This window comes from Pan troglodytes, chromosome 5, assembly GCF_028858775.2.
Source record: "Pan troglodytes isolate AG18354 chromosome 5, NHGRI_mPanTro3-v2.0_pri, whole genome shotgun sequence".
Taxonomy (NCBI): Eukaryota; Metazoa; Chordata; class Mammalia; order Primates; family Hominidae; genus Pan; species Pan troglodytes.
Window position 1 is genome coordinate 100,469,691 of NC_072403.2, and position 21,361 is coordinate 100,491,051.

General features: G+C 41.1%; 1 long non-coding RNA gene across 1 annotated transcript in view; it reads right to left on the minus strand.

Annotated features, from left to right (window-relative positions):
• Window positions 1–8,297: 8,297 nt before the first annotated feature.
• Window positions 8,298–21,361, minus strand: part of LOC104006906 (uncharacterized) — a 55,017-nt gene continuing 41,953 nt past the window's right edge. The window contains exon 4 of the long non-coding RNA XR_680880.5: window positions 8,298–9,839. This is a non-coding gene — a long non-coding RNA (uncharacterized LOC104006906). The remainder of the gene's footprint in view (window positions 9,840–21,361) is intronic.

Consider the following 21,361-nt stretch of genomic DNA (forward strand, 5'->3'; position numbering starts at 1 on the left):
CACTTGGACACAGGGCAGGGAACATCACACCCTGGGGCCTGTCATGGGGTGGGGGGCAGGGGGGAGGGATAGCATTAGGAGAGATACCTAATGTAGATGAGAAGTCAATGAGTGCAGCAAACCAACATGGCACATGTATACTATGCAGCAAACCTGCACGTTGTGCACATGCACCCTAGAACTTAAAGTACAATAAAATATATATATATAATAAGAAAAAACAAAACAAAAAATAAATGTTGATTTTCATCATTATTGTTATGAGCTAAAACACAGTATTAGTGGAACCAATCAAATTATTTTTGGAGCTGTCCTAATATATGAGAGCAAGAAGGAGACTTGATTAGATTAGAATCCTGCTGGGGCAAGGCCTTTTTAGTCCCTAACCTGCTCCCTTGAAATTCAATCAGTTGAAATACAAATATACTCATTTTTGTAAACTGAAATTTTGCAATAATTGATAATTGGGAAAGCTATTAGTTTTATATATAAAACAATTACTAAGAACTTTCAAATAGTTAAAAAGGGAAATAGAACAGACATATAATGAGAGAGTGTGTTAGCTAGTTCATGTTAGAAATAGCATAATTTCGGCTCAGCGCGGTGGCTCACGCCTGTAATCCCAGCACTTTGGGAGGCCAAGGCGGGTGGATCTTGAGGTCAGGAGATCGAGACCATCCTGGCTAACATGGTGAAACTCTGTCTCTACTAAAAATACAAAAAAATTAGCCGGGTGTGATGGCATGTGCCTGTAATCCCAGCTACTTGGGAGGCTGAGGTAGGAGAATCGCTTGAACCTGGGAGGAGGAGGTTGCAGTGAGCCGAGATCATGCCACTGCACTCCAGCCTGGGCAACAGAGCAAGACTCCATCTCAAGAAAAAGAAATAGCATAATTTCATTATTGAGCCAATATATTTATAAAAATTAAAATATAAATACACATAAAGACCTGTATTGTTCAATACAGCAGCCACTGGCCCCATGAGACTATTGAAAACTTGAGATGTGGCTAGTCTGAATTAACATGTGATGTAATTGCAAAATTCAGGCTGTATTTGAAACATAATATGAAAAAAAGAATATAAAATAGCCCACTACCAACTTTTATACGGATTACATATTGAAATGATATTTGATATGTTGGGTTAAATAAAATGTATTACTAAAATTAATTTCACTTGCTTCTTTTTACTTTCTTAATGTAGCTACTAGAAAATTTAGAATTACATATGCATCTTGCATTTGCATTTTCCACTATATCTCTATTGGATGTCACTGCACTACACACAATGAGAGGCTGCAGCCCCTTCCATGTATCCATTCATACCTTTATTCTACCATCCTCAGTCCTTTGTACTATTATTAATAGGAATGCTAAGATAAACGCGATGGTCCCTGTCCACATAACCAGGTTTAGAGTTTCTTGAATTGGGGTAGGATGTGTGGAGACAGGGGGCCCAGAGCCAGGGGAGTCAGCCCTCGTCTGATCCCTGTTCAAGCTCCAGCAGCTGCAGGCCTCACGCACGCTGCTCTTTGCTACCCACTGCTCTTTATCTTCATCGCAGCCGTTCCTTTCTTTACACCTCACTCCTCTCCCTCTGCTCCTCTCAGCTCCCGTGGGAATGGGACACTCAGATGCGCACACACATGACCACACACGAAGAGCTCACCTTCATCCTCCTCTAAACCAACCCCAAAGAGCTGGCTTCCTAACAGGCTAGTCCTTTGTGTGTGGATTCTTTACTAAAAAGCATCAGAGTGAGTCCTTTGTTTGAGGAATTGGTTTTTAAAAAGAAATTATCCCAGACAAACACGGACATTAATAGCTCTCTCTCCCCTCCCTCTCTCTCTCTCCCTCTCCTTTCCTTCTTCTCTCCCCTCCCCTGACTCTTTACAAAATTCTACAATCCACTTGTCTAACCCACATCAGTATCTAATAGCATAACATCACGGAGGAAAGTGATTTTTCATGTCTGCATCTGCTCTTTTACAATTCAGTTTCTTCCCCGCAGTCCTCAGGTGGAGAAAACTGGCCACTGCAAAAAGCTCTAGGAACTCCCCTATGTTTGCCTGTGGTTTGCAAATTAGCCTTCCTTCTTTTTTCCTATCGAATTAATACAATTCTTTCTATGTTTCTTTGGGGATTTTTGCTTATTTTTGCTTCTTCACACCCTTACCTCATTCTAATTAGGTTTTGAGGCAGTAAATAATTTCATATCTTTTCAATATTCTTATCTTCTAAAACTTCTTTATGTTGGTCTTTTTAGAGCCCTCCTGCCCACCCCCACAAAAGGCCTTGGTATTCCATGAAATAAATAAAAACAGTGCTTTAAAGTATGGCACGTGGAGTGAACAAAGAACCCTTGGTTTCTACTTGCTAGACTTTTATTTGTCCTCACACTGTATTCCCTGTCATAGTAACAGGACTACATTATTGATTCGTGTTCAACTTCCAGACTACCCCTCCATCCCTGTCTGTCATTCTTGTATTATCTGCAATTCCCAACAGAGCATTCATTTCACTGTCTTTCCTGTTATCCTGCAGTTTTTCATCTTGGACTCCATTCTACTTGCTTACTTGGCAAAGAAAAAAATATTAAGGATGGTTGTTTTTAGATTCTAAGTGAAATTGTGTAAGATAATAGCTCTAGCCTCTTTTATTTTTTAGCTTATCTTATTCCCAAAAGTGAAAAATGTACCTGCTACTTACACCACAATTCTTTTAGTAGTGGTTACTTGGTCCGAATCAAATTTCCTTTGCCTTCAAAATAGCAAATACATCAAGAGTGTTGTTTCATTCTATATATTGAATTATAGAATATCCATATTTCCTGGCCCTGAAGATTTCTTAATATTTGCAGGATCTGGTTCTAGAACACTATCGTTTCCTGACAACTCAGCTAAAGAAACATAAAAGGGCATAAGAATTTGGAGTCAGAAAAAGTTGCCTTTATACACTGTTTTTATTTTTAGCATTTTGATGCATAATGCCAATTTTGGTGTTACAGTTTTACAGTATCTAAATCTTACCGTTTTATAGTATTTAAAAATGTAATTGACAGTTAAAATAACTTTTGCCATTTGATGAGTTTTTTTAATGGAAAGCTAAATAATAGAAATATTCAAACCACATATAAAATAAAGATACATTTTAAAAAGTAAATTAGGAAAGAAATGAAACCCAAGGCTTTAAATCTTTTTTAATAACCTTTATTGGAATGTCCTAACTAAATAAATATGTTTCCATTATAGAAAATATGACCATGTAGGTAAAGGCACAAAGAAGATATAAAATTATTTTAGTGAGTTTATTTTTTTATATCATTAATTTCTGGGATGTTTGTAATGTTTAAGACTCCTTCTTGCTCTTATTTTTCCTTTTCGTGGTAACCTGCTTTTTCTTTTATGAAGGTCATATGTTCTCAATTCTCATTCTCTATACTCAGTGACAATGTTACCTGGATTTCTTTTCATTTTCTTAATGTCCACCACTGATTCTCTTTTCCTGAGGCAATGACTCTGATGGTCCAGCTAGATCTTCGATACTAACTCCTGATTCTCCTCTAATGCCTAGTGATTTTATGATGACTGTACATACTTACAGGTTTAATATTGGTAGCTGATATGGAATGGATTGCTCTGGTAACTGTGGAAATCATGCGGGTTAGTTTCTCCAGGTTGGCCTACTCTGAAGTTGATTTTTATAGGAATGCAGGCCCTACCTCACCACTGCCTCTCAAAGCAGACAAAATCTGGGATTATATCATACATCCCAAGCCACAATCATGGCTCTTTCCCTGCCAGCTTCCAGGTAATTCTGATATAAAATTAGGGAAGCCACAATTTGCTGCAGAAGGTGGGAGCAGGATTATCCAATTTAACAAGCTACCGATTTACCATTATCACCTTCTCCTGTGATGTAAACTTGTGAGAGTCCCAGAAAAGCTAAAAGTCTGTCAAGATGCCATAAATAAAAACCCATCGATCAGATATACTTTTAAGAAGAAACTAGAAAAGGTGACTACTAAGTGGGGAAGAGTACTTAACTCAACCTCACCTTCTCCAATTGTCATACCCCCATGTGTGGCACAATTAATTGACACCGGAAACTCGGGAAAAAAACATGTACTTGCCAGGAAGTCCTTTCTACTTCGACCTTCTATAAAGTTACACCAAAAACACCAGTATCAGGTATCACCAAATATGGGATCAACATGAAGCTCTATGATCACAGAGGGAAGAGAAATAGAAATTTTAGTTACATGGACAAATAATTTTATCAAAATGGCAGGAGGTCAGGCGCAGTGGCTCACGCCTGTAATCCCAGCACTTTGGGAGGCTGAGGCGGGCGGATCACAAGGTCAGGAGATCAAGACCATCCTGTCTAACATGGTGAAACCCCATCTCTACTAAAAATACAAAAAATTAGCTGGGCTTGGTGATGGACGCCTGTAGTCCCAGCTGCTCCGGAGGCTGAGGCAGGAGAATGGCGTGAACCCAGGAGGCGGAGCTTGCAGTGAGCCGAGATCGCGCCACTGCACTCCAGCCTGGGTGACAGAGTGAGACTCTGTCTCAAAAAAAAAAAAAGTACAAAAACCTTACGTCCCAAACCTTTGCACTTTTCCCTATATTTGTCCTCTCTCTGAAGACATCTTGCAATTATCTTTCATTGTATTGTTAGCCTAACTCTTCTTCCCTCTGGATCTCTGTACCTATTCTGATCTTAGCTTTGAAGAAACTTAAAGCAAAGCTTGCTTTCATCTGGCAGACACAGAGTATGAGTTAGGAACCTGATACATTTGGGTTTTCATAGTGGCTCCACCCCTTACAAACTGCATGACCTTAGGAAATTACCTAAACTCTCTCATCTTCGGTTTCCCCACCTGTGAAACATTAATGACAATGCCCAACGCATGGGCAGCACATTACCAAAGTACCAAGAGTAGGGGCCCAATTAATGATATGATGAGTAGGAATCCTCTAATTTTTAACTGGAGCCTTTAGAAATTTGAGAATTCTAGAAGTTCCTTTCATGTACAATACCCTGCATGGGTGCTGGGAAGAACACAAAACCTCCAGTGTAATCACATACCTGCTCTCAAGGAAAGTACGCAAGCCCAGCCTGATCAAAATGGAGCTCTGAATAGAATTGGCATAAAAGTCCCTTTTGCAAAGACAACCCTCCTGGAGACAATGCTAAAGCTTAATCCCAAATCTTTTCTGTATTCCCTTGCAGGAGGCAAGGGCAGGTGGCAATTTCACTGAGCTCTGAAAGCCATTTAATCCCCTTCTGGAAAACATTTGAGTTTGCCTCACTTCATTGCCCAGGCTCCCCTCATGGGTATATGAGCATTCAAGGATATCTTCTCCTGGTTCTAAAAACTCCAGGGTCTAGAACTCACTAGAGCCTCCTTCGTCACAGGGGAAAATACCAATGATGTTTCCTTAAAGTTAGAATCCATTTCAGCAAGGTTGGATTTCTTACCATTACAAATAAGAAAGTTTTTATGCAGAATTAACTCAGGTATTCTACAGAACAAAGGTTAGTAAAAGGATTATAGGTTTCCTTCCTATTTTATATGTGTGATTTTTTATTTTTAATTTAATATTGATTGTACTAAAACTAAACTCACCTGCATGCACCAAAACATGAAATAAATGAAACCCAAATATAAGGTAAGAATTAACATTCACTTTTATTAATGACCTTCCTCCTATTTCCTTGACTCCAAAAAATATTTTTTCCTACAGCACCCTTTGCTATCAAATTGAGACCCTCCTACCAGGTTAAAGTCTGAATCAAAAATCCTCCCAGTACTGGTATTTGAGAGAGTTTTGCCTAGACTCACACTTTGTGGGGGTGATACAGGACAGACAAGCCCCTAAAATGGGGCTTAGTCCAGGAGGGTTCTTGGCTTCACCAGGGAAAGAATTCAAGGGTGAGCCAGAAGTGTTAGACAACAATCTTTTATTGAATGGCACTGCTCCTTGCAGAGCAGGGCAAACTCATGAGCAGTGCATCCAGAGTTGGCAATGTATGGGCTCTTGGCAAGTGTGTTTATACTCACTTATACCCACTTTCAATTATATGTAAATTAAGGGGTGGGTTAATGCAAATCAAGGAGTTGGTTATTTAGAACCTTCTAGAAAAGGATTAGTAACTTCCAGATCATTGCCATGGAAAGGGGTGGTAATTTCTGGGTCATTGCCATGGCATTTGTAAACTGTGATGGTGCTGTTGTGATTGTCCCGTGCTAATGAGTAATGAGAGCAGCCAGAGAGCACCCACATCACCATCTGCTGGTTTCTTCAGATTTCTTCACTTTATCCTGCCTGGAGCAGACAGGTCCATAATGCTTCTTTGGTCATCAGGGTTATGACCAGAAAGCAAGTCCTGCCAATCTCCCATTTCAGAGGGACAGGTGATTTCAGGGAAGTAGATGTCTCCTCCTACGGGGTTGGCCTGCCTGTGTTACCAGGAAAAGCAGCACTGAAGCACCCCTTGTTGATGGCTGAGGGAGGATCTGCATGGGGAGGCCACTGATGTTACTTTATCCATGATGTAGGCACTTTCAGATTTGCACACTTCAGAAAGCATGCTCATATTTTGATGAAAAGTCCCATGTCTTCTGGTTGCCCTCGTCACAAAACAAATACAGCTGTGAAAGCACAGATGGGCAACAGCACAGGTAGAGTGTTTGTAATTGAAAGTGTTTACCTCTGAGGAGGGAAGGGCAGCAGTTACTAGTCCATGGGGCTCAGGACCCGGCTGAGGACACTCAAAAGCCTCCTACTCTGGGAAATCTATAGATTGAGGCAAATAATCAGAACCTTTTATCAAGCACATGGGAAAGGAGTGAGGCACTGTGAGCTCATCTGGAGCATGTGGTGGTCTGTGCCCACCCTGTTAGCTGGGGAACAGAACTGGAGGCAGAAGCTTGAGCTTGTTTCCACAGGAGCCCATAAGGAGGATCTGGACTGGGCAACTGCCTCTACTCCCCTCCCCTAGAGACAGTGGTTACTACACCCACAGGGGACTTCAGGGAAAATGGAGGTGGGAGTACAAGAAAGCTGCAGTGGTATGTAGTCTGGGTTCAGTTGATTGGTCAGTGCTAATGGTCAGATCAGATGTCCATGAAAAAAAAAATGCCTGGCAGGAATTTTGTGATTTGTCCCCTCACAGGATAGATATAAGATGTTTCATAATGTACGTACTTATTTCATATACATAATTCACCTATTTTTGATTTTTTTACACATTTTGGAGACCTAAACATTTCTTTTCACTTTCCAGGAATGCTGGGACTTTGGTCAGGGGGTGTGCTGTGACGTGGGGAGAGGCAGCCCAAATGCATTCTCTACATGTTGCCTTCTGTTTGTGGCAGATAGAGCACTGTGGGCCATCACCTTATGGGGTGAGGTAGGGCAGTTGGTGTAGAGCCATTGGTGGAGCCAGGGTTGAGGGCAGCTTGGAAAGAGGGAGTCTCTTGCAGTAGCAACTTTTGGAGAGCAGTACCAACATTGCCACAGAGAGTAAAGTGTGTGTGGAGTGGACATCAGTCGACACAAAGAGCCATCAGGAGCAGTGGCTGCCTCAGAGCCGCTCTCATGGGTCTGTGGTCGCCATGTCTACTTCATTTCTCTTGTGCAGCCCACTGGCCACTCTCCTTGCATTCCCCAGACCCAGAAAGTGGCAGCCTGACGGGCTTGACAAATTATCACCCCTGCCATGGTGCACAGAACCTTCACTTGGCCACCTCAGGTCATGGGCCAATGTTTGAATGAGAACACGGGCAATCCAAGGTACCCTGTGCAAAAACGGACACAGCACTGCTCCTCTACACTTCCCAGCCATTTCCGGTTAGACGTGGCTGTGTGACCAGTTGTGCTACTGGGCTGTGAGGGGATGATGCTGCGTGTCACTTCCGGGGAAGAGGTGAAAAGCCCATGAGTGGCATCCATTCTCTCTCCCTGCCTTAATAGCCAAAGGCATTCCACCCTTGCCAGAGATGCTGAGTGACAGCCGTGGGCAGAGTCCCCCAGCAATCGCCGTCACTGCAGTTTACAACAAATATGTAACACGTGCAGGAAACGAACCTTTGGGAGCTCAGGGTGATTTGGTTACAGAAACATAACATCAGCTCTCCTACCTAATGCATCCTGAAACCCAAACCCTTTTCCAGACTGAGAGAATTTCTGTTCCTTAGACCCCAAAGTCTAGGCCACCCACCCACAAATATGAGATGGCAGTCACAACCGTGCAGAAGTAACATTAACCAAAATACACAGAAATGTTCATAAGGATTATCTCTGCATAGTGAGAGCATGGGCAGTTTTTATTTCTGTTCTATCTTCCTGTATTTTTCCAATTTTCTTCAATGTATATATATATATTCTTTTATAATCAGAAAATAATATCAACATTATTTTTTAAAAAGGAGTTTGTTGCATTGACCTCAGTAAAACATATTGGGACAGACAGGTGTTCCAAAATGGTCCTTCATTGCCACGGACACAGTTTGCTTGCCCCTTCCCTGCCCTCTGGCTTCTGCCTCACATTTCCTTGTAGCTGTGCTTACCAAGGTCACCCGTGGCCTCCACAGGGCCTGGGCGCTCATCACCCCCAGTGTGCCACCTGCGCTAGACCTTAGCTCCCTGAGGGAGGGCCAAGATGTTTCGAAACAAGGTGTCAGCAGGACGCACTCCCTCCCCAGACTGGGGTGTAGGGTGGGTAGAATCTGTCCCATGTCCCATGCCTGTCCCCTAGTTTGTGGTGACCTCCAGCATTCCTTGGCATTCTTCAGCTTGTCATCCCATCACTCCTATTTCCATCTTCACATTGCCTTCTCTGTGTGTGTCTGTCTAAAACTACCTCTGCCTCTCTTATGAGAATACCTGTGATTCTATTTAGGGCCCATCCAGATAATCCAGAACAAAGGCCTGTTCTCAAAGGCTTTCCCTTCATCACGTCTATTGCCATAGAAGATAACATTCATGGGCTCCGAAGACTAGGACACAGACACAGACTCTGGTGATGTGGGGTGGCCAGCACTCAGCCCATGACACCTAGCATAAAATGAAATTAACATTCCATAATATTTATTAAATGGATCCATAAATTGCAAATAAGTGAATGACTCCTCAAAGGCTGACCTCCTCTGTGAAGTCTGGTTGATTCCTCCCTAGGCTGACTAGGCACATCTTATCAACTCCAAGCCCGCTGCGTGCGATTCGAGACCCAGGCTCCTGCTGACATGCTGGAACTGTGGATTTACTTGATTGTCGCCTCCACACCCCATCTCTCCACCCCGTGCACTCCCTGGGGCAGAGACTGTGCGGCACATTCCTACCTCTCTGCTCCCAGGCCCTCGCTCCCTCTCTGGCACGGAATTCAATATTCGTTAAGCAAACAAGTGACCTCCTCCTAAATTAACTACAGAAAATAAGAAAAACGATTGCTAAATTACCGCAAGCCTCCTTCTGAATTTCCCTGGCTTACAAAAACTATGTTTGATTGAGCTGCAACATGGGAAAGTGCTTCATTGTATCTAGAAAAGCTGCATTTGGACCTGACCCTGTGGCCTTTGACCATCTAATACACATTTTTGGCACAGTGCTCTTTGGAAAGAGGGAGAGACTTTGTTTCCCTTTGTCCGGTAGGTTGTTTAATAAAGTCAGTGGCGTGCTGAGCAAATCCACACGGGCCTGCAGCCCTTTCTCTCAAGGCTGATGGGAGGATTAATCTCCATTGGTGATGCTTCTTTCTTTTGCAGTCAAGTCAGCGGGAGCTCCCAGCTCAGAGTGAATCTCACCAGATGGAAAGCTGGAGGTCTAGGAGCTGCCGAACATAGAATCAACACTATAATTATTAGTCACATTAAAGAATTAAAGTAGAGAGGCCTGCTATGGAAATCAGTATAAGGATAACTAATGGCAGAGAGGGTGTTAATGCATTAACATTAAAACCACTTTTCTCCTCATAAATGAATCAGAGATAATCCAGTAAAGTGGTATCTGTGCTTGTTTCAGGGACCTTGGTTCATCTCAGGCATTGTTCAAGATCTGCACTTCTGGTCAAGCTGATCTCCGTGTGATGTTAATGTTAGGAACTCGACCATAGATTGGCTTAAAGAGATATCGCTCCTCATATCAAATCTCAAATTTCATACTGGTGTGAGTTCTGACCATCTTTGAAACATATTAAGGCTCTAAATCATGAAAGAATGCTTTTGCAAGTGTACACATTTGAGAACCCCCTCCCCTGCTGTAATTTTCAGTTGAGAACAGAATTGCCACATTTAGAGTGCTGACATTTGACAGTCTTACCTGCACCCTCTTTATCCAGACAGACATGACACAAATACACATTTGCTACTGACATGAAGGCTCCCCAAGGAGCCACCATGTTTACAGATCAAAGTGAAGGTCAGCACTCCTACCGTCAGGGGATCCAGGACCATTGGGAAGAAAACAGGAGCAAAATGACCTTTTAGCAATGAGGCAACTGGAAAGATCTGTGGTTGTCCTTGTGTGGTGTGACAGCCAGGGCTTGCTGAGATCCAGGGAACACAGGACAGTGAGGAAAGAACCTGGTGGAGCCAAGGGGTGCTCCCCAGTGAATATGCCAGTCCCAGCAGACTCTGGGCTGGTCCTGAGATCCTGCCCTCTGCTGACAGGATGGTGCCATCAAAGCACCTCACATCGCTCAATGCAAGGGTGGCAAACATTTCCCTGAGTTCCTCACATTTTCATTTCATGACTTTAGCTATTGCCTTCCTGCACACTCTTTCTTTTCAGAAAAGCTGTTATGGTTTCCTATTGACTTCCTGTCTTTTGCTTCACCCATCACAGTAGCAAGCCTTGAGCTGCCAACAGGAAAGAAAGTGACCTCCACTAATACATTTCTTCAAAACTAGTAATCAATTATGTTAGCCTAATTTTTTTAAAATAAGAATGTATACTCTTTTGCATATAAATAGAAAAAACTGGAAGAATGTACACCAAAATGTGGATGATGGTGTTCTGATTGGGAATAGGGGAAGAGAAAGAAAACAGATGCTTACTACACTTTGCTTTTGCTCGATTTTTTTTTTTTTTTTTTTGCAAGGATCCTACATTACTTTGGCAGTTTGAAGACATCAATAAAGACATTTTTCTATTTTAAAAAAGAGCACAGCAAGTTTATTTTTGCTTCCTACTTTGTCAATGTGAAGCAGGAAGTCATTCTGAAATTGCAATTTGTGGAGAGATGCGTGTGTTTGGGTTTGTGTGCATGCACTTGCATATCTCACAATGGAAAGCACACATGCACACAAGGAGTACAGAGAGAACAGTGCCACTTAGGGCTCTTGCCTTCCATCTGCAAGACTCTGAAGTGTGAATTCTCCATCTGCACTCCTCTGCCTGTGCATGAGAAACAGTCAACTCCTCTTTTTCCTCTCACAGCTGTGCAGCAGGGACCTTTGTGCCACCAGGGAGTAGGACTCCTTTCATGAATGCCAGGAATCTTCATGGAGAAGGTGATACACTGTGCCTGAGCACCCAACACATAACTAACAAAAAAAGATGGAATGAAAATGACCGATAGGAACATGCACACACAGATTCCACCAATCCACAAAACATATATAGGTAAATAAACATTAAAACAAGGATATGAGGAAAAGAGAAGGGATAGTGGGAATTATTAAAGTGACTGGAAATAGTTGGAGCTGATCTAAAGATGCCTTGTGTTGAGGGGGATGAGAAGAGAGGAGGGAAAGAAGGGAACAGAATCTCCTCTTCCTAACTTCTTGTCCTAAAATCATGGCTTAGAAATACAATAACTCTCCAAAAACAGTGGATACTTTTTGTTCCACCTTATAAATGCAGAGAGCTGGAGGCAGCATTCCAGCCACACTTACAATAAGAAATTCCAGCCACACTTACAACAAGAAAAACTAGGATAAGACACAAATGGAAACTTTTCCTGCACTCATCAGAGAACTGAGTTGGCAGGGCAAACACCCAACCTAAAATCTGAAAAGACAGGCACGTGCGGGGAGAAACCAAGCATTCGCTGACCTGGAGATATGTGGCCAAATAGCAAATAAGCTGATAAGATTTAGCTAAAATTTTAAGGAGTTACTAAAGGCCAAGTGTTGTCTAGCGAGACAGTGTGAAGGCCCTGGGGCCCACATAGAGGGGTTCATGCCCTTTTGCCAGTTTTACTCTACAAATCTCACCTGACACTTGTTGGGAAAACCAAGGAGAATGCTGAAAAAGCCTCTATCCATGGTGCTGGCTCAGAGAAGGGAATAGCGGCCACTGATGAAACTTCACCCAGGCCCATTTTCCTCATCTCCCCTGTGAATGAAAGCTTTAATCTGCAGGAGGAAGAGCAAGGAAAATGAACACCTAAACCACGGTAGAAACCTACTGCAGCAGTGAGAAGGGAACAGAATTTTTAAAGCTCTCCCACTAGGGGAACAGCAGGCTCATGTTCCAGGACAAGCACTAGCAGTGGAGGAAGGGCAGGAACACTTGTGAGGCCCACAGCCCCAACCCCCAGGCTCACAGAGCTTACCCACACCTGATACTAAATCAGAACATCAGAGAACAACCCAACACACACCCTTCCCCCCATACCACAGTAACAAGCACTAAGTTAAAATAACAGTGGAATACAACTGAAAGAAGTGCAGGTGACAGCCTGTCTCTGGAGAGTAGAAACAGGAAAGTCATCTGGAAAAATAGTAGCCCACATCCTAAAAACAAGTTACCATGAGAGAAATTTGAAACCTGTGGTACACTAAGGGTAACCCAGCCCAAGAAACTTCAAATTCAGCCCAACTCCTGACTAGATTAACACAAACCCTCACACTAAAGGCCTAGAAGGAAAGATGTACTCATTTCCAAGCAAAAAATAATAATAATTACTTCAGTATCTTTGGTCCTATAACTCGCTTATGGCTTCCATAAATATATGTAGAGAGAAAAAAAAGCTTATGTATATATACATAACATACCGAAAGGTAAGGAAAAACACACTCTGAAGAGACAAAATGATGAACAGAAATAGTCTTAAGTATTACACAGATGGTGGAATTATCAGACAGAGAATTTAAAATAACAATGACTGATATGTTAAAGGTTCAAATCTGACACACAAGATCACATAGATAATTTCAGCAGAGAGAAATTATACAGGAGAACCAAAATCAAATCAAATCAAACCCACAGTATTGTAACACACATAAAGAATGCCTTCAACACAACATCCAAGAGCTGAGATCATGTCAAATGGTCTAACATAGGTAAAATTGGAATCCCAAAAGTAGAAAATAGAAAAAATAGGGCAGAATAAATACTTGAAGAATATAATGGCTGAGAATTTTCTAAAATGAATGACATACACTAACTACAAATTTTTAAATCTCAGAAAACATCCAACAGAATAAATGCAAACACAAACACACGCACGCACACACACTCCTCTGAGTTCATCCTATTAAAACTTCTGGAAACCAAAGACAAAGGCTATCTTGCAGGCAGCCATAGGAAAAAGACAACTTACTGGCAGAGGAACAAATTAAAACTACATGAAATACCACTATGCACCTATCAGAATGACTAAAAAATAAGCTGACAACATGAAGTGCTGGTGAGGATGTACTGATATCCCACCAGCACTACATTGCTAGATATCCCACATCTACATATCTATCCTAGAGAAATAAACATGTATGTTCACACAAATGTTTGTCACAATTTTATTCATAGTCACCAAAAACTCAGAACAATTTAAATGTCTTTCAATGAGTAAATGAATAAACACAATGTGTTACACCTATGCAAAGGAATTGTTTGAATAAAAGAGGAATGAACTACTGATACGCACAATGGCACAGATGAATCTCTTAAGTCATTATGCTGGACAAAAGAGCAGTCTCAAAGTTGACATATTATATGATTCCATTTATATAGCACTCTGGATAAGACAAAACTACAGTGATGGAGAATCAGTGGTTGCCAGGATGTGGTGGTTGGGGGGTGTGACTACAAAAGGGTACAAGGGATGTTTTTGGGTGATAGAACTGTTTTGTACCCAAATTGTGGTTATTTTTACATTAATCTATATGTGTTTAGACTTATAGAACTATTCTTATGCAAAAGTCAATTTTACAGTATAATAATTTTTTTATATTTAATAACCAAAACAGAAATGAAGAAATGGATTGAGACAAAGAGACGCTGTGACATTTTATATCCAAGAAACTCATATGGTTTGTTCTTCAATTATCTTTGGAGTAATTAATCTGGGTCCTGATTTTTTAATAGCATGGAGTCATCTTGATTCCTGATAAGATTCTAACTATACACGAGGAGAGCTCCCTTTGCCTTGCTACCAGCTCTCATGCAATTATGCATTGGGTCAGAGGTTTCCTCAGCAAAAGGGTGACATTCTAATGGTGTGACAGAGGCCCACCAACACCACAATAAACATACATATCATAAAGCTGAAAATTTCTGGCCCATTCTAATGCATTATTAATTTATGTTTTGTTCTTCTAATGTTTTTCTCTCTTGCTTCCAATCTAAGAATATCTAACAGATCTAATCTAACATTCTTTTATTAGCACTTGCTTCAAAGGAGATTGGAATAGGAACTGCAGAAGTTGCCTGAAGTCAGCCAGTCTTCCTGGCTTTGGTTTGCCAAAACCTAATCTAAATGAGGGGACTAGAATTAGGGTTAAGGATGAGTTGTTAGAATTCCTTTGAAGGATAGCTGCATCCGGCAGAAGAGAAGGGGATACAAACTTTCAGGTCCCAACAAATGAAGACCCATAACCAACTGCCTTCCAGTGCTCTGGATTGAATCTGTGATAAACAGAAAAGCAAGATGTGCCTGGGAGGCAAATCCAACCTGGAGTTCCCAATCACAGCAAAGCTTCCGGAGAGAAACAAATCACTCTAATGAAAACAATGTTGGGGTGATGCCTAGGGCTCCCTGATTAGTTGCTTTACACGACTCTCCTGGAACCTTCACTCGTCCTGAAAAGGGCCAGGAAGAGCACTAATAATGAACGATGGTAAATTTTCTGCCAGCCTAGCTAGGTGTGACCTGGAGTCAGACTCAGTCTCATTTAAAGAAAATGAAATATTGTCACATTTCTTGAATACACTCAATGCTGTCAGGTTCCCACCCATGTAACTTCAGCAACTATCATTTCCATGCTTGCTGGCCCAGTTTCCAAATGCCAAAATCTCCAAGCCTGTCCCTAAGGGCTCTCTGTGGCAGCTGGAGTCAGCTCTGCCTGTAGGAGGGCCAGCCTTTGAAGTTCCAAACAAATAATACTGCCCAGGAGCAACCTCCAACCAATGACTAGTGGCTAAATACCCCAGCTCAGTTGCCCCTCAGACAGGATAACTGTAAGTTTTATACTGTTTCTCAAATTTCTCTAGTGGAATTAAATGCCAGTTGCCCAAAGTGGTAAACTGCTTGAAGAAATGCCCATATGGCCTTCCTTCCCTTCTGTGTCTCGCTTCCCCAGTGACTTACTAGTATTTCCGGAGATTGCTTTCTATACAAACCACTTAGGCTGGATACGGTGGCTCACGTCTGTAATCCTAGCACTTTGGGAGGCCGAGGCAAGTGGATCACCTGAAGTCAGGTGTTCAAGACCAGCCTGGCCAACACAGCGAAACACCGTCTCTGCCAAAAATACAAAAAGTAGCTGGGTGTGGTGGCAGGCACCTGTAATCCCAGCTACTTGAGAGGCTAAGGAGCGAGAATCGCTTGAACCCGGGGACAGAGGTTGCAGTGAGCCAAGATTATGCCACTTCACTCCAGCCTGGGCGACAGAGCAAAACTCCATCTCAAAAAAAAACCAAAACAAAAACAACTTATACTCAAACTTTTGTCTCACAGTCTGCTAGGTAGACCAAAACAAAGACTGCCAAGGTCTTGGCTGCGAATTAATATCTACTATATGTTTTAATCTTTTAAATGATTTCTTTACTGATTATTATTTGGAAGAACATTTATTCCCCAACTTCCTGTTTCCATAGGTGGAAGGATAGTTAAAAACACTTCCAGAATCTTATGCCACTCATTGACACCTTTACATGAGTTATCTGATTGGTGAGTTCAGGAAGAGGAACTGAAAATGTTTGGCTCAACTGTCTCATCTGGGCATTATCATTATCATTTCAGATCTGTCCACCTACAGAGAGGGTGTCTTTCTGTTCTATGCAACCCTGTGGCAGTTACCAAAGCAAGATATATCTGTTACTGCACAAGTAAGTTGTCTCATTCAGAGGTTAAGGATTACTACTTAATCTAATTTGGCCATTAATCTAAGGCCTTCTTTAATTCTCTAATGAACTTTATCAATAAGAAAGTTCAATGTTGGGCCAGGCACAGTGGCTTACACCTATAATCCCAGAACTTTGGGACACTGAGGCGGGTGGATCATTTGAGGTCAGAAGTTCAAGACCAGCCTGGCCAACATGGTAAAACCCTGTCTCTACTAAAAATACAAAAATTAGCCAGACGTGGTGGTGGGTGCCTGTAATGTCAGCTACTCAGGACACTGAGGCAGGAGAATTGCTTGAACCCAGGAGGCGCAGGTGAGATCGCGCCACTGCCCTCCAGCCTGGGCAACGGAGGAGACTCCGTCTCAAAAAAAGAAAGTTCAATATTGATTTCTGTCTCTCTTGTGTTATGCTTCCCAGCTGATTACAAATTTAGGAAATAAAGAAGGGGAAAATATTTAATTATTGTTTTAAATGTTCTCCCAACAATTCCTGAAATTAAGCATGTGCTTGATTTGTTTGTTGATCATTTGTATGGGTATAGAATTCTGGCTTGACAGGGTTTTTTTCTCTCTGTCCTTTAAAGATGTTGTGCAACTGTTTTGTTTCTGGTGAGAAAACCGCTGTTATCCTTCACTTTAGTTCCTTTGTGTATGACATGTCTTCATTTCTGACAATTTTGAGTAATTAGAATATTATGTGCCTTGGTTAGTTTTTTTAATGTTTCTTATGCTTAGAGTTTGCTGACGTTTTTGGATCTCTGGGTTTATAGTTTTTGTCAAATCTGGAAATTTTTCATCCATTATTTCTTCCATTTTTTTTTTGGTCTGTTCTCCCCACTCCTTCGGGACTCTAGGTATACATATATTAGGCTGTTTGATATTGTCCCATAGCTCACTAATGCTCTTTTAATTATTTTAACCCTTTTTTTCTCTGTGTATTTCATTTTGGATAGTCTCTATTGCTATGTCTTCAAGTTCACTAATTTTTTCTTCTGCAATGTCTAATCTAATTCAATCCAGAGTATTTTTCATTTCAGACATTGTAGTTCTTATGTATTTTTCATCCCAGACATTGTAGTTCTCATCTCTAGAACTACTCTACTCAGGAAACTGAGGCAGGAGAATTGCTTGAACCCAGGAGGCAGAGGTGAGATTGCACCACTGCACTCCAGCCTGGGTAGAAAAAAAAAAAAAAGAAAAGAAAAACCCATCACAAAAAAAAATTTTTTAATTTGGGTCTCTTTTATATATTTCATGACCACACTTAATATTTTGAACATCTGGATTACAGTTATAATAACTATTTTAATGTCTTTGTTTGCTGATTTTAACATCTGCGTCAGTTCTCAGTTTTGCTTAGTTGATTCTTTTTCTCCTCATTGTGGGTTGTGGGTTTTTTGCATCTTTGCAAGTCTACTAATATCTAACTGGGTATTGAAGATTATGAATTAAACCTATTTGAGTACTGTGTATTTTTATATTTCTATAAATATTCTTGAGCAGCTTTGTTCTGGTATGCAGTTAAGTTCCTTGGAAACTGTTTGATCCTTTCGGCTCTTGCTCTTAAGACTTGTCAAGTGGGTTCAGAGTAGCATTTAATCTAGGTCTAATAAATTTCCACAGCCAAGGCAAGACCCCTCTGAGTGCTCTGCCCAATGCCCATGAAGTATGAAGTTTTTCTATCTGATTTACAGCAACAGTGTGCGATGGCCATTATTCTCAAGAATCCTTTTGGGTGCTTTCTTTCAGGCCTCGGGTTGTTTTCTCAAATGCATGTGCTGATCAGTGTTCTGTTGAAGATTCTGGAGGCCCCTCTACACATCTCTGAAGCTCTCTCTGTACAACTCCTTCCTCCAAGGCTTTGGCCTAGTCCTATGCATTCCAGCCACGGTGATCTCCCTGGACTTCAATTCTGGATACCTCTGGGCTCCACCTGAGTTACCTTCCCCATGCTGTGGCCTGAAAACTCAAGGCAGTAAACTAGAGCAATAGTAAGTTTCACCTGGTTTGGTTCCTGTCTGTTAGAGATTACTATTCTTCATTTCGAAAGCGAAGATGAAATAAAGCTTTTTTCAGGCAAACAAAAGCAGGGAGAATTCATCACAAACAGGTCTTTAACAAAAATGTTAAAGAAAGTTCTTCTGGCAGAAGAAAAATTATACTAGATGGAAATTAGAATCTACACAAAGGAATGAAGAGTGTCACAAATGGTAAATATGTGGGTAAATATAAAATCCTTTTATTCAAATGCATAGCCAGTTTTCCCAGTACCAGTTATTAAATAGTCCATTATTTTCCCATGAAAATGAAATGCCTCCTTTATTATATGTCAAATTTCTTAAATATACTTGGATCTGTTTATCTGTTCTTTTCCAATGGCCTATTTGTCTATAACTACATCATAGTATCATTCTGTTTTTATTTCAATCACTATATAATTGAATTTTTATTAAGGCAAGTTCACCTAGTTGTTAATTTTCAAAATTTCCTTGATAATTTTCCCATTTTATTCTATGATACAAACTTAAAAATTAGTTTGTCTATTCCCTTCTCTCTGCCCACCCCCTCCAAAAAACATCCTGTTGAACCTCTGACTAAAATCGCAATAAATGCATATGTTAATTTTCAGTGCAACAGTTAGCTGAGAACAAGTTTCCATTAGGAGACTGGATAGAGAAAGAGCTCAGAAACAAGAGGCACAAAAAGTAAAACTTCCCTTATTCTTAACTTTGCTGGGAGCCAACAGTTCTCTGTCCCTGAAGTGGTTTTATTTCCCAACCGGAACTCTAAACTGAGAAGGCTTTGAGATAAAAGCTTATAGCACTCACATATGAATGTGCTCATATTTTGCCTAAACCCTTTCATGTAGGGATTTCAGAGCACTGGGAAAACTACATGGTGTCAGGGTTCATGTATCCCCATCTTTCTTGTGAAGGAACAGAGATGAGAGAGGATTGTTGAAGTCACTTTGAGCTGGAGGATGACCTGAAGGTAAAGCTGAGAGTGAAAGTAGAACTTACACTTGGAACGTATACTTGGAATCATCCTGCTCTGACTACAGTTTGCTCCCAGCTTGAGTGGGCCGTTTTAAAATACTCAGTTTGGTTAAGAGCTGTCCCAAGGAGATGGCCTGATAAGTACATATGTTGTAGACTCAGCAAATATTCATTAAGCTGAATCCTCCGCCCCACAGTAGTAACTGGACAGATTCAAAAGAAGGGGTACCTTATATCAAGGGGTTTATAATCTTCACAGGGGAGAAAAGACATAGATACATAATATAGGAGTGTCATACCATGAGTTCCTTGAGGGTGGAGACTGTTTTATTCAACTCTGTTCCCCTTGGACCTAGCTTCAAAAAAAAAAGTAAGCTAAACTGAACACTTGCATAGTACACAAAAGAGCCAGATGAGTAATCAGTGCTGAGCGGTTTCCAAGAACAGAGGGTTCCTAACGGGCTAAGTGGAGAGGGAAGTCTGTATGTTACAGGAAGGATATGGCCTGGACCCCAAAATTCTTTGAGAATGAATTCCTGTATAATCATTGATCTTAAGTCCTTCTTTCTCACTCTGTACTGTAGAACATAAGAAGCAAATGGATGATCCAATTAACTCTTTTCTTTATCCATTGAGAACCAGCTCATTCATTCATTCTATAAGCAGTATTCAGCACATACTATGTGCCAGCATTGCCCCAGGGCCTAGAGATGCAAAAGTGAGGAAGCCAGGCAATCGCTGCCCCATACTCCAGAGAGCCATGGAACCGTATGCTGGCTCCCCTTGCCTCTGACCCTCCCTTTGTCTCTTTGTGTCAGAAGCTAATACATCCTTCTCTTTCTCCTTCTACCCAAAGAAGAAAGGCAGAAGCCCATTAGGATCCCTCAATGTAGTGAAAAGGTTAGCAGCGACTGTAAACAACAGACTATTCCCAGGCTTTTAGGAATCTCTAATGAGAAGAAACTGTCACACTCAAATTCTCTGGTGGTAGTTTCTTTGGGGAGTGTCCCTCAGGAAACATTGCCTGGACAAAATGCACTTTTTTGTACTATGCATAATCCATTACTCCCAGGGAAAGAGTGGGGTTGAAAATAGTTTCAAGACACTATAATTAGCAATGTGATTCTCACAGCTACAAGGAAATCAGATAGGGAATCTAAACCAGCACCATGCCCCTGTCTCTTGCCTTCCTGCTCTTAGGTTTTAGTTCCATTTTTATAGTCACTTCTCTAAGTTGAAACATCGGCTTTCTTCCACAAACACCTACTCTGTGGGTCCTGATGTACCTCTGGATCCATTCTCTGATTTCACTGGCTATGGACCTGTTCTCTGACCCTGTTCACTTAAGTCCCACACATCCTCAGAGTTCCATTGAACAACTTTACTATAAAGCAAGGTTTGGAAAACTACGACCCCCAGGCCCAATCTGGCCCACAGCCTGTTTTTGTAAATAAAGATTTATTGGAAGACAGCTCTGCTCATTCATTTATGTATTGTCTGGGGTTATTTATGCACTATAGCAGCAAAGTTGAATAGTCGTTACAAAGACCATATGACGCACAAATCCTAAAATACTTATTGTCTGTCCCTTTACAGAAACAGTTTGCTGACTCCTGTTATAGAGTAAGAGAAATTTAGGACACAAATTCTGTGCTTTCATTGTACCAAATAATGTAGTTGTTTGTATAGAGAAAACTGTATTTATTCCTACTCTTTTCTGATAATATAAATTTTATATGTTGTTTGGGGTAATTTGATCATAAGAATCCACTGATACTCCTGGTTTGTTGTTTCCCAGGAGGGCTAAGGTTAATGACTCATTCCACTGAGTTCAAAGCAAGGCTGGCAAATAGAGAAGTAAAACATTTCGGGATGACTTCATATGAAGTTTTTCAAGATGATATTAGAAAATCAGGTCTTGGAGAGACAGCTTGTCCTGATATGTACCATTCCTTTTTGAGTCAAACTATCAAATGAAACAGAAGAAATAGAAAAACAGGGCTAGATTTCATAAGATTGATATCATTTTCAGTTTAAAAAGGAGATAATTTCAAATATTCAAAGGA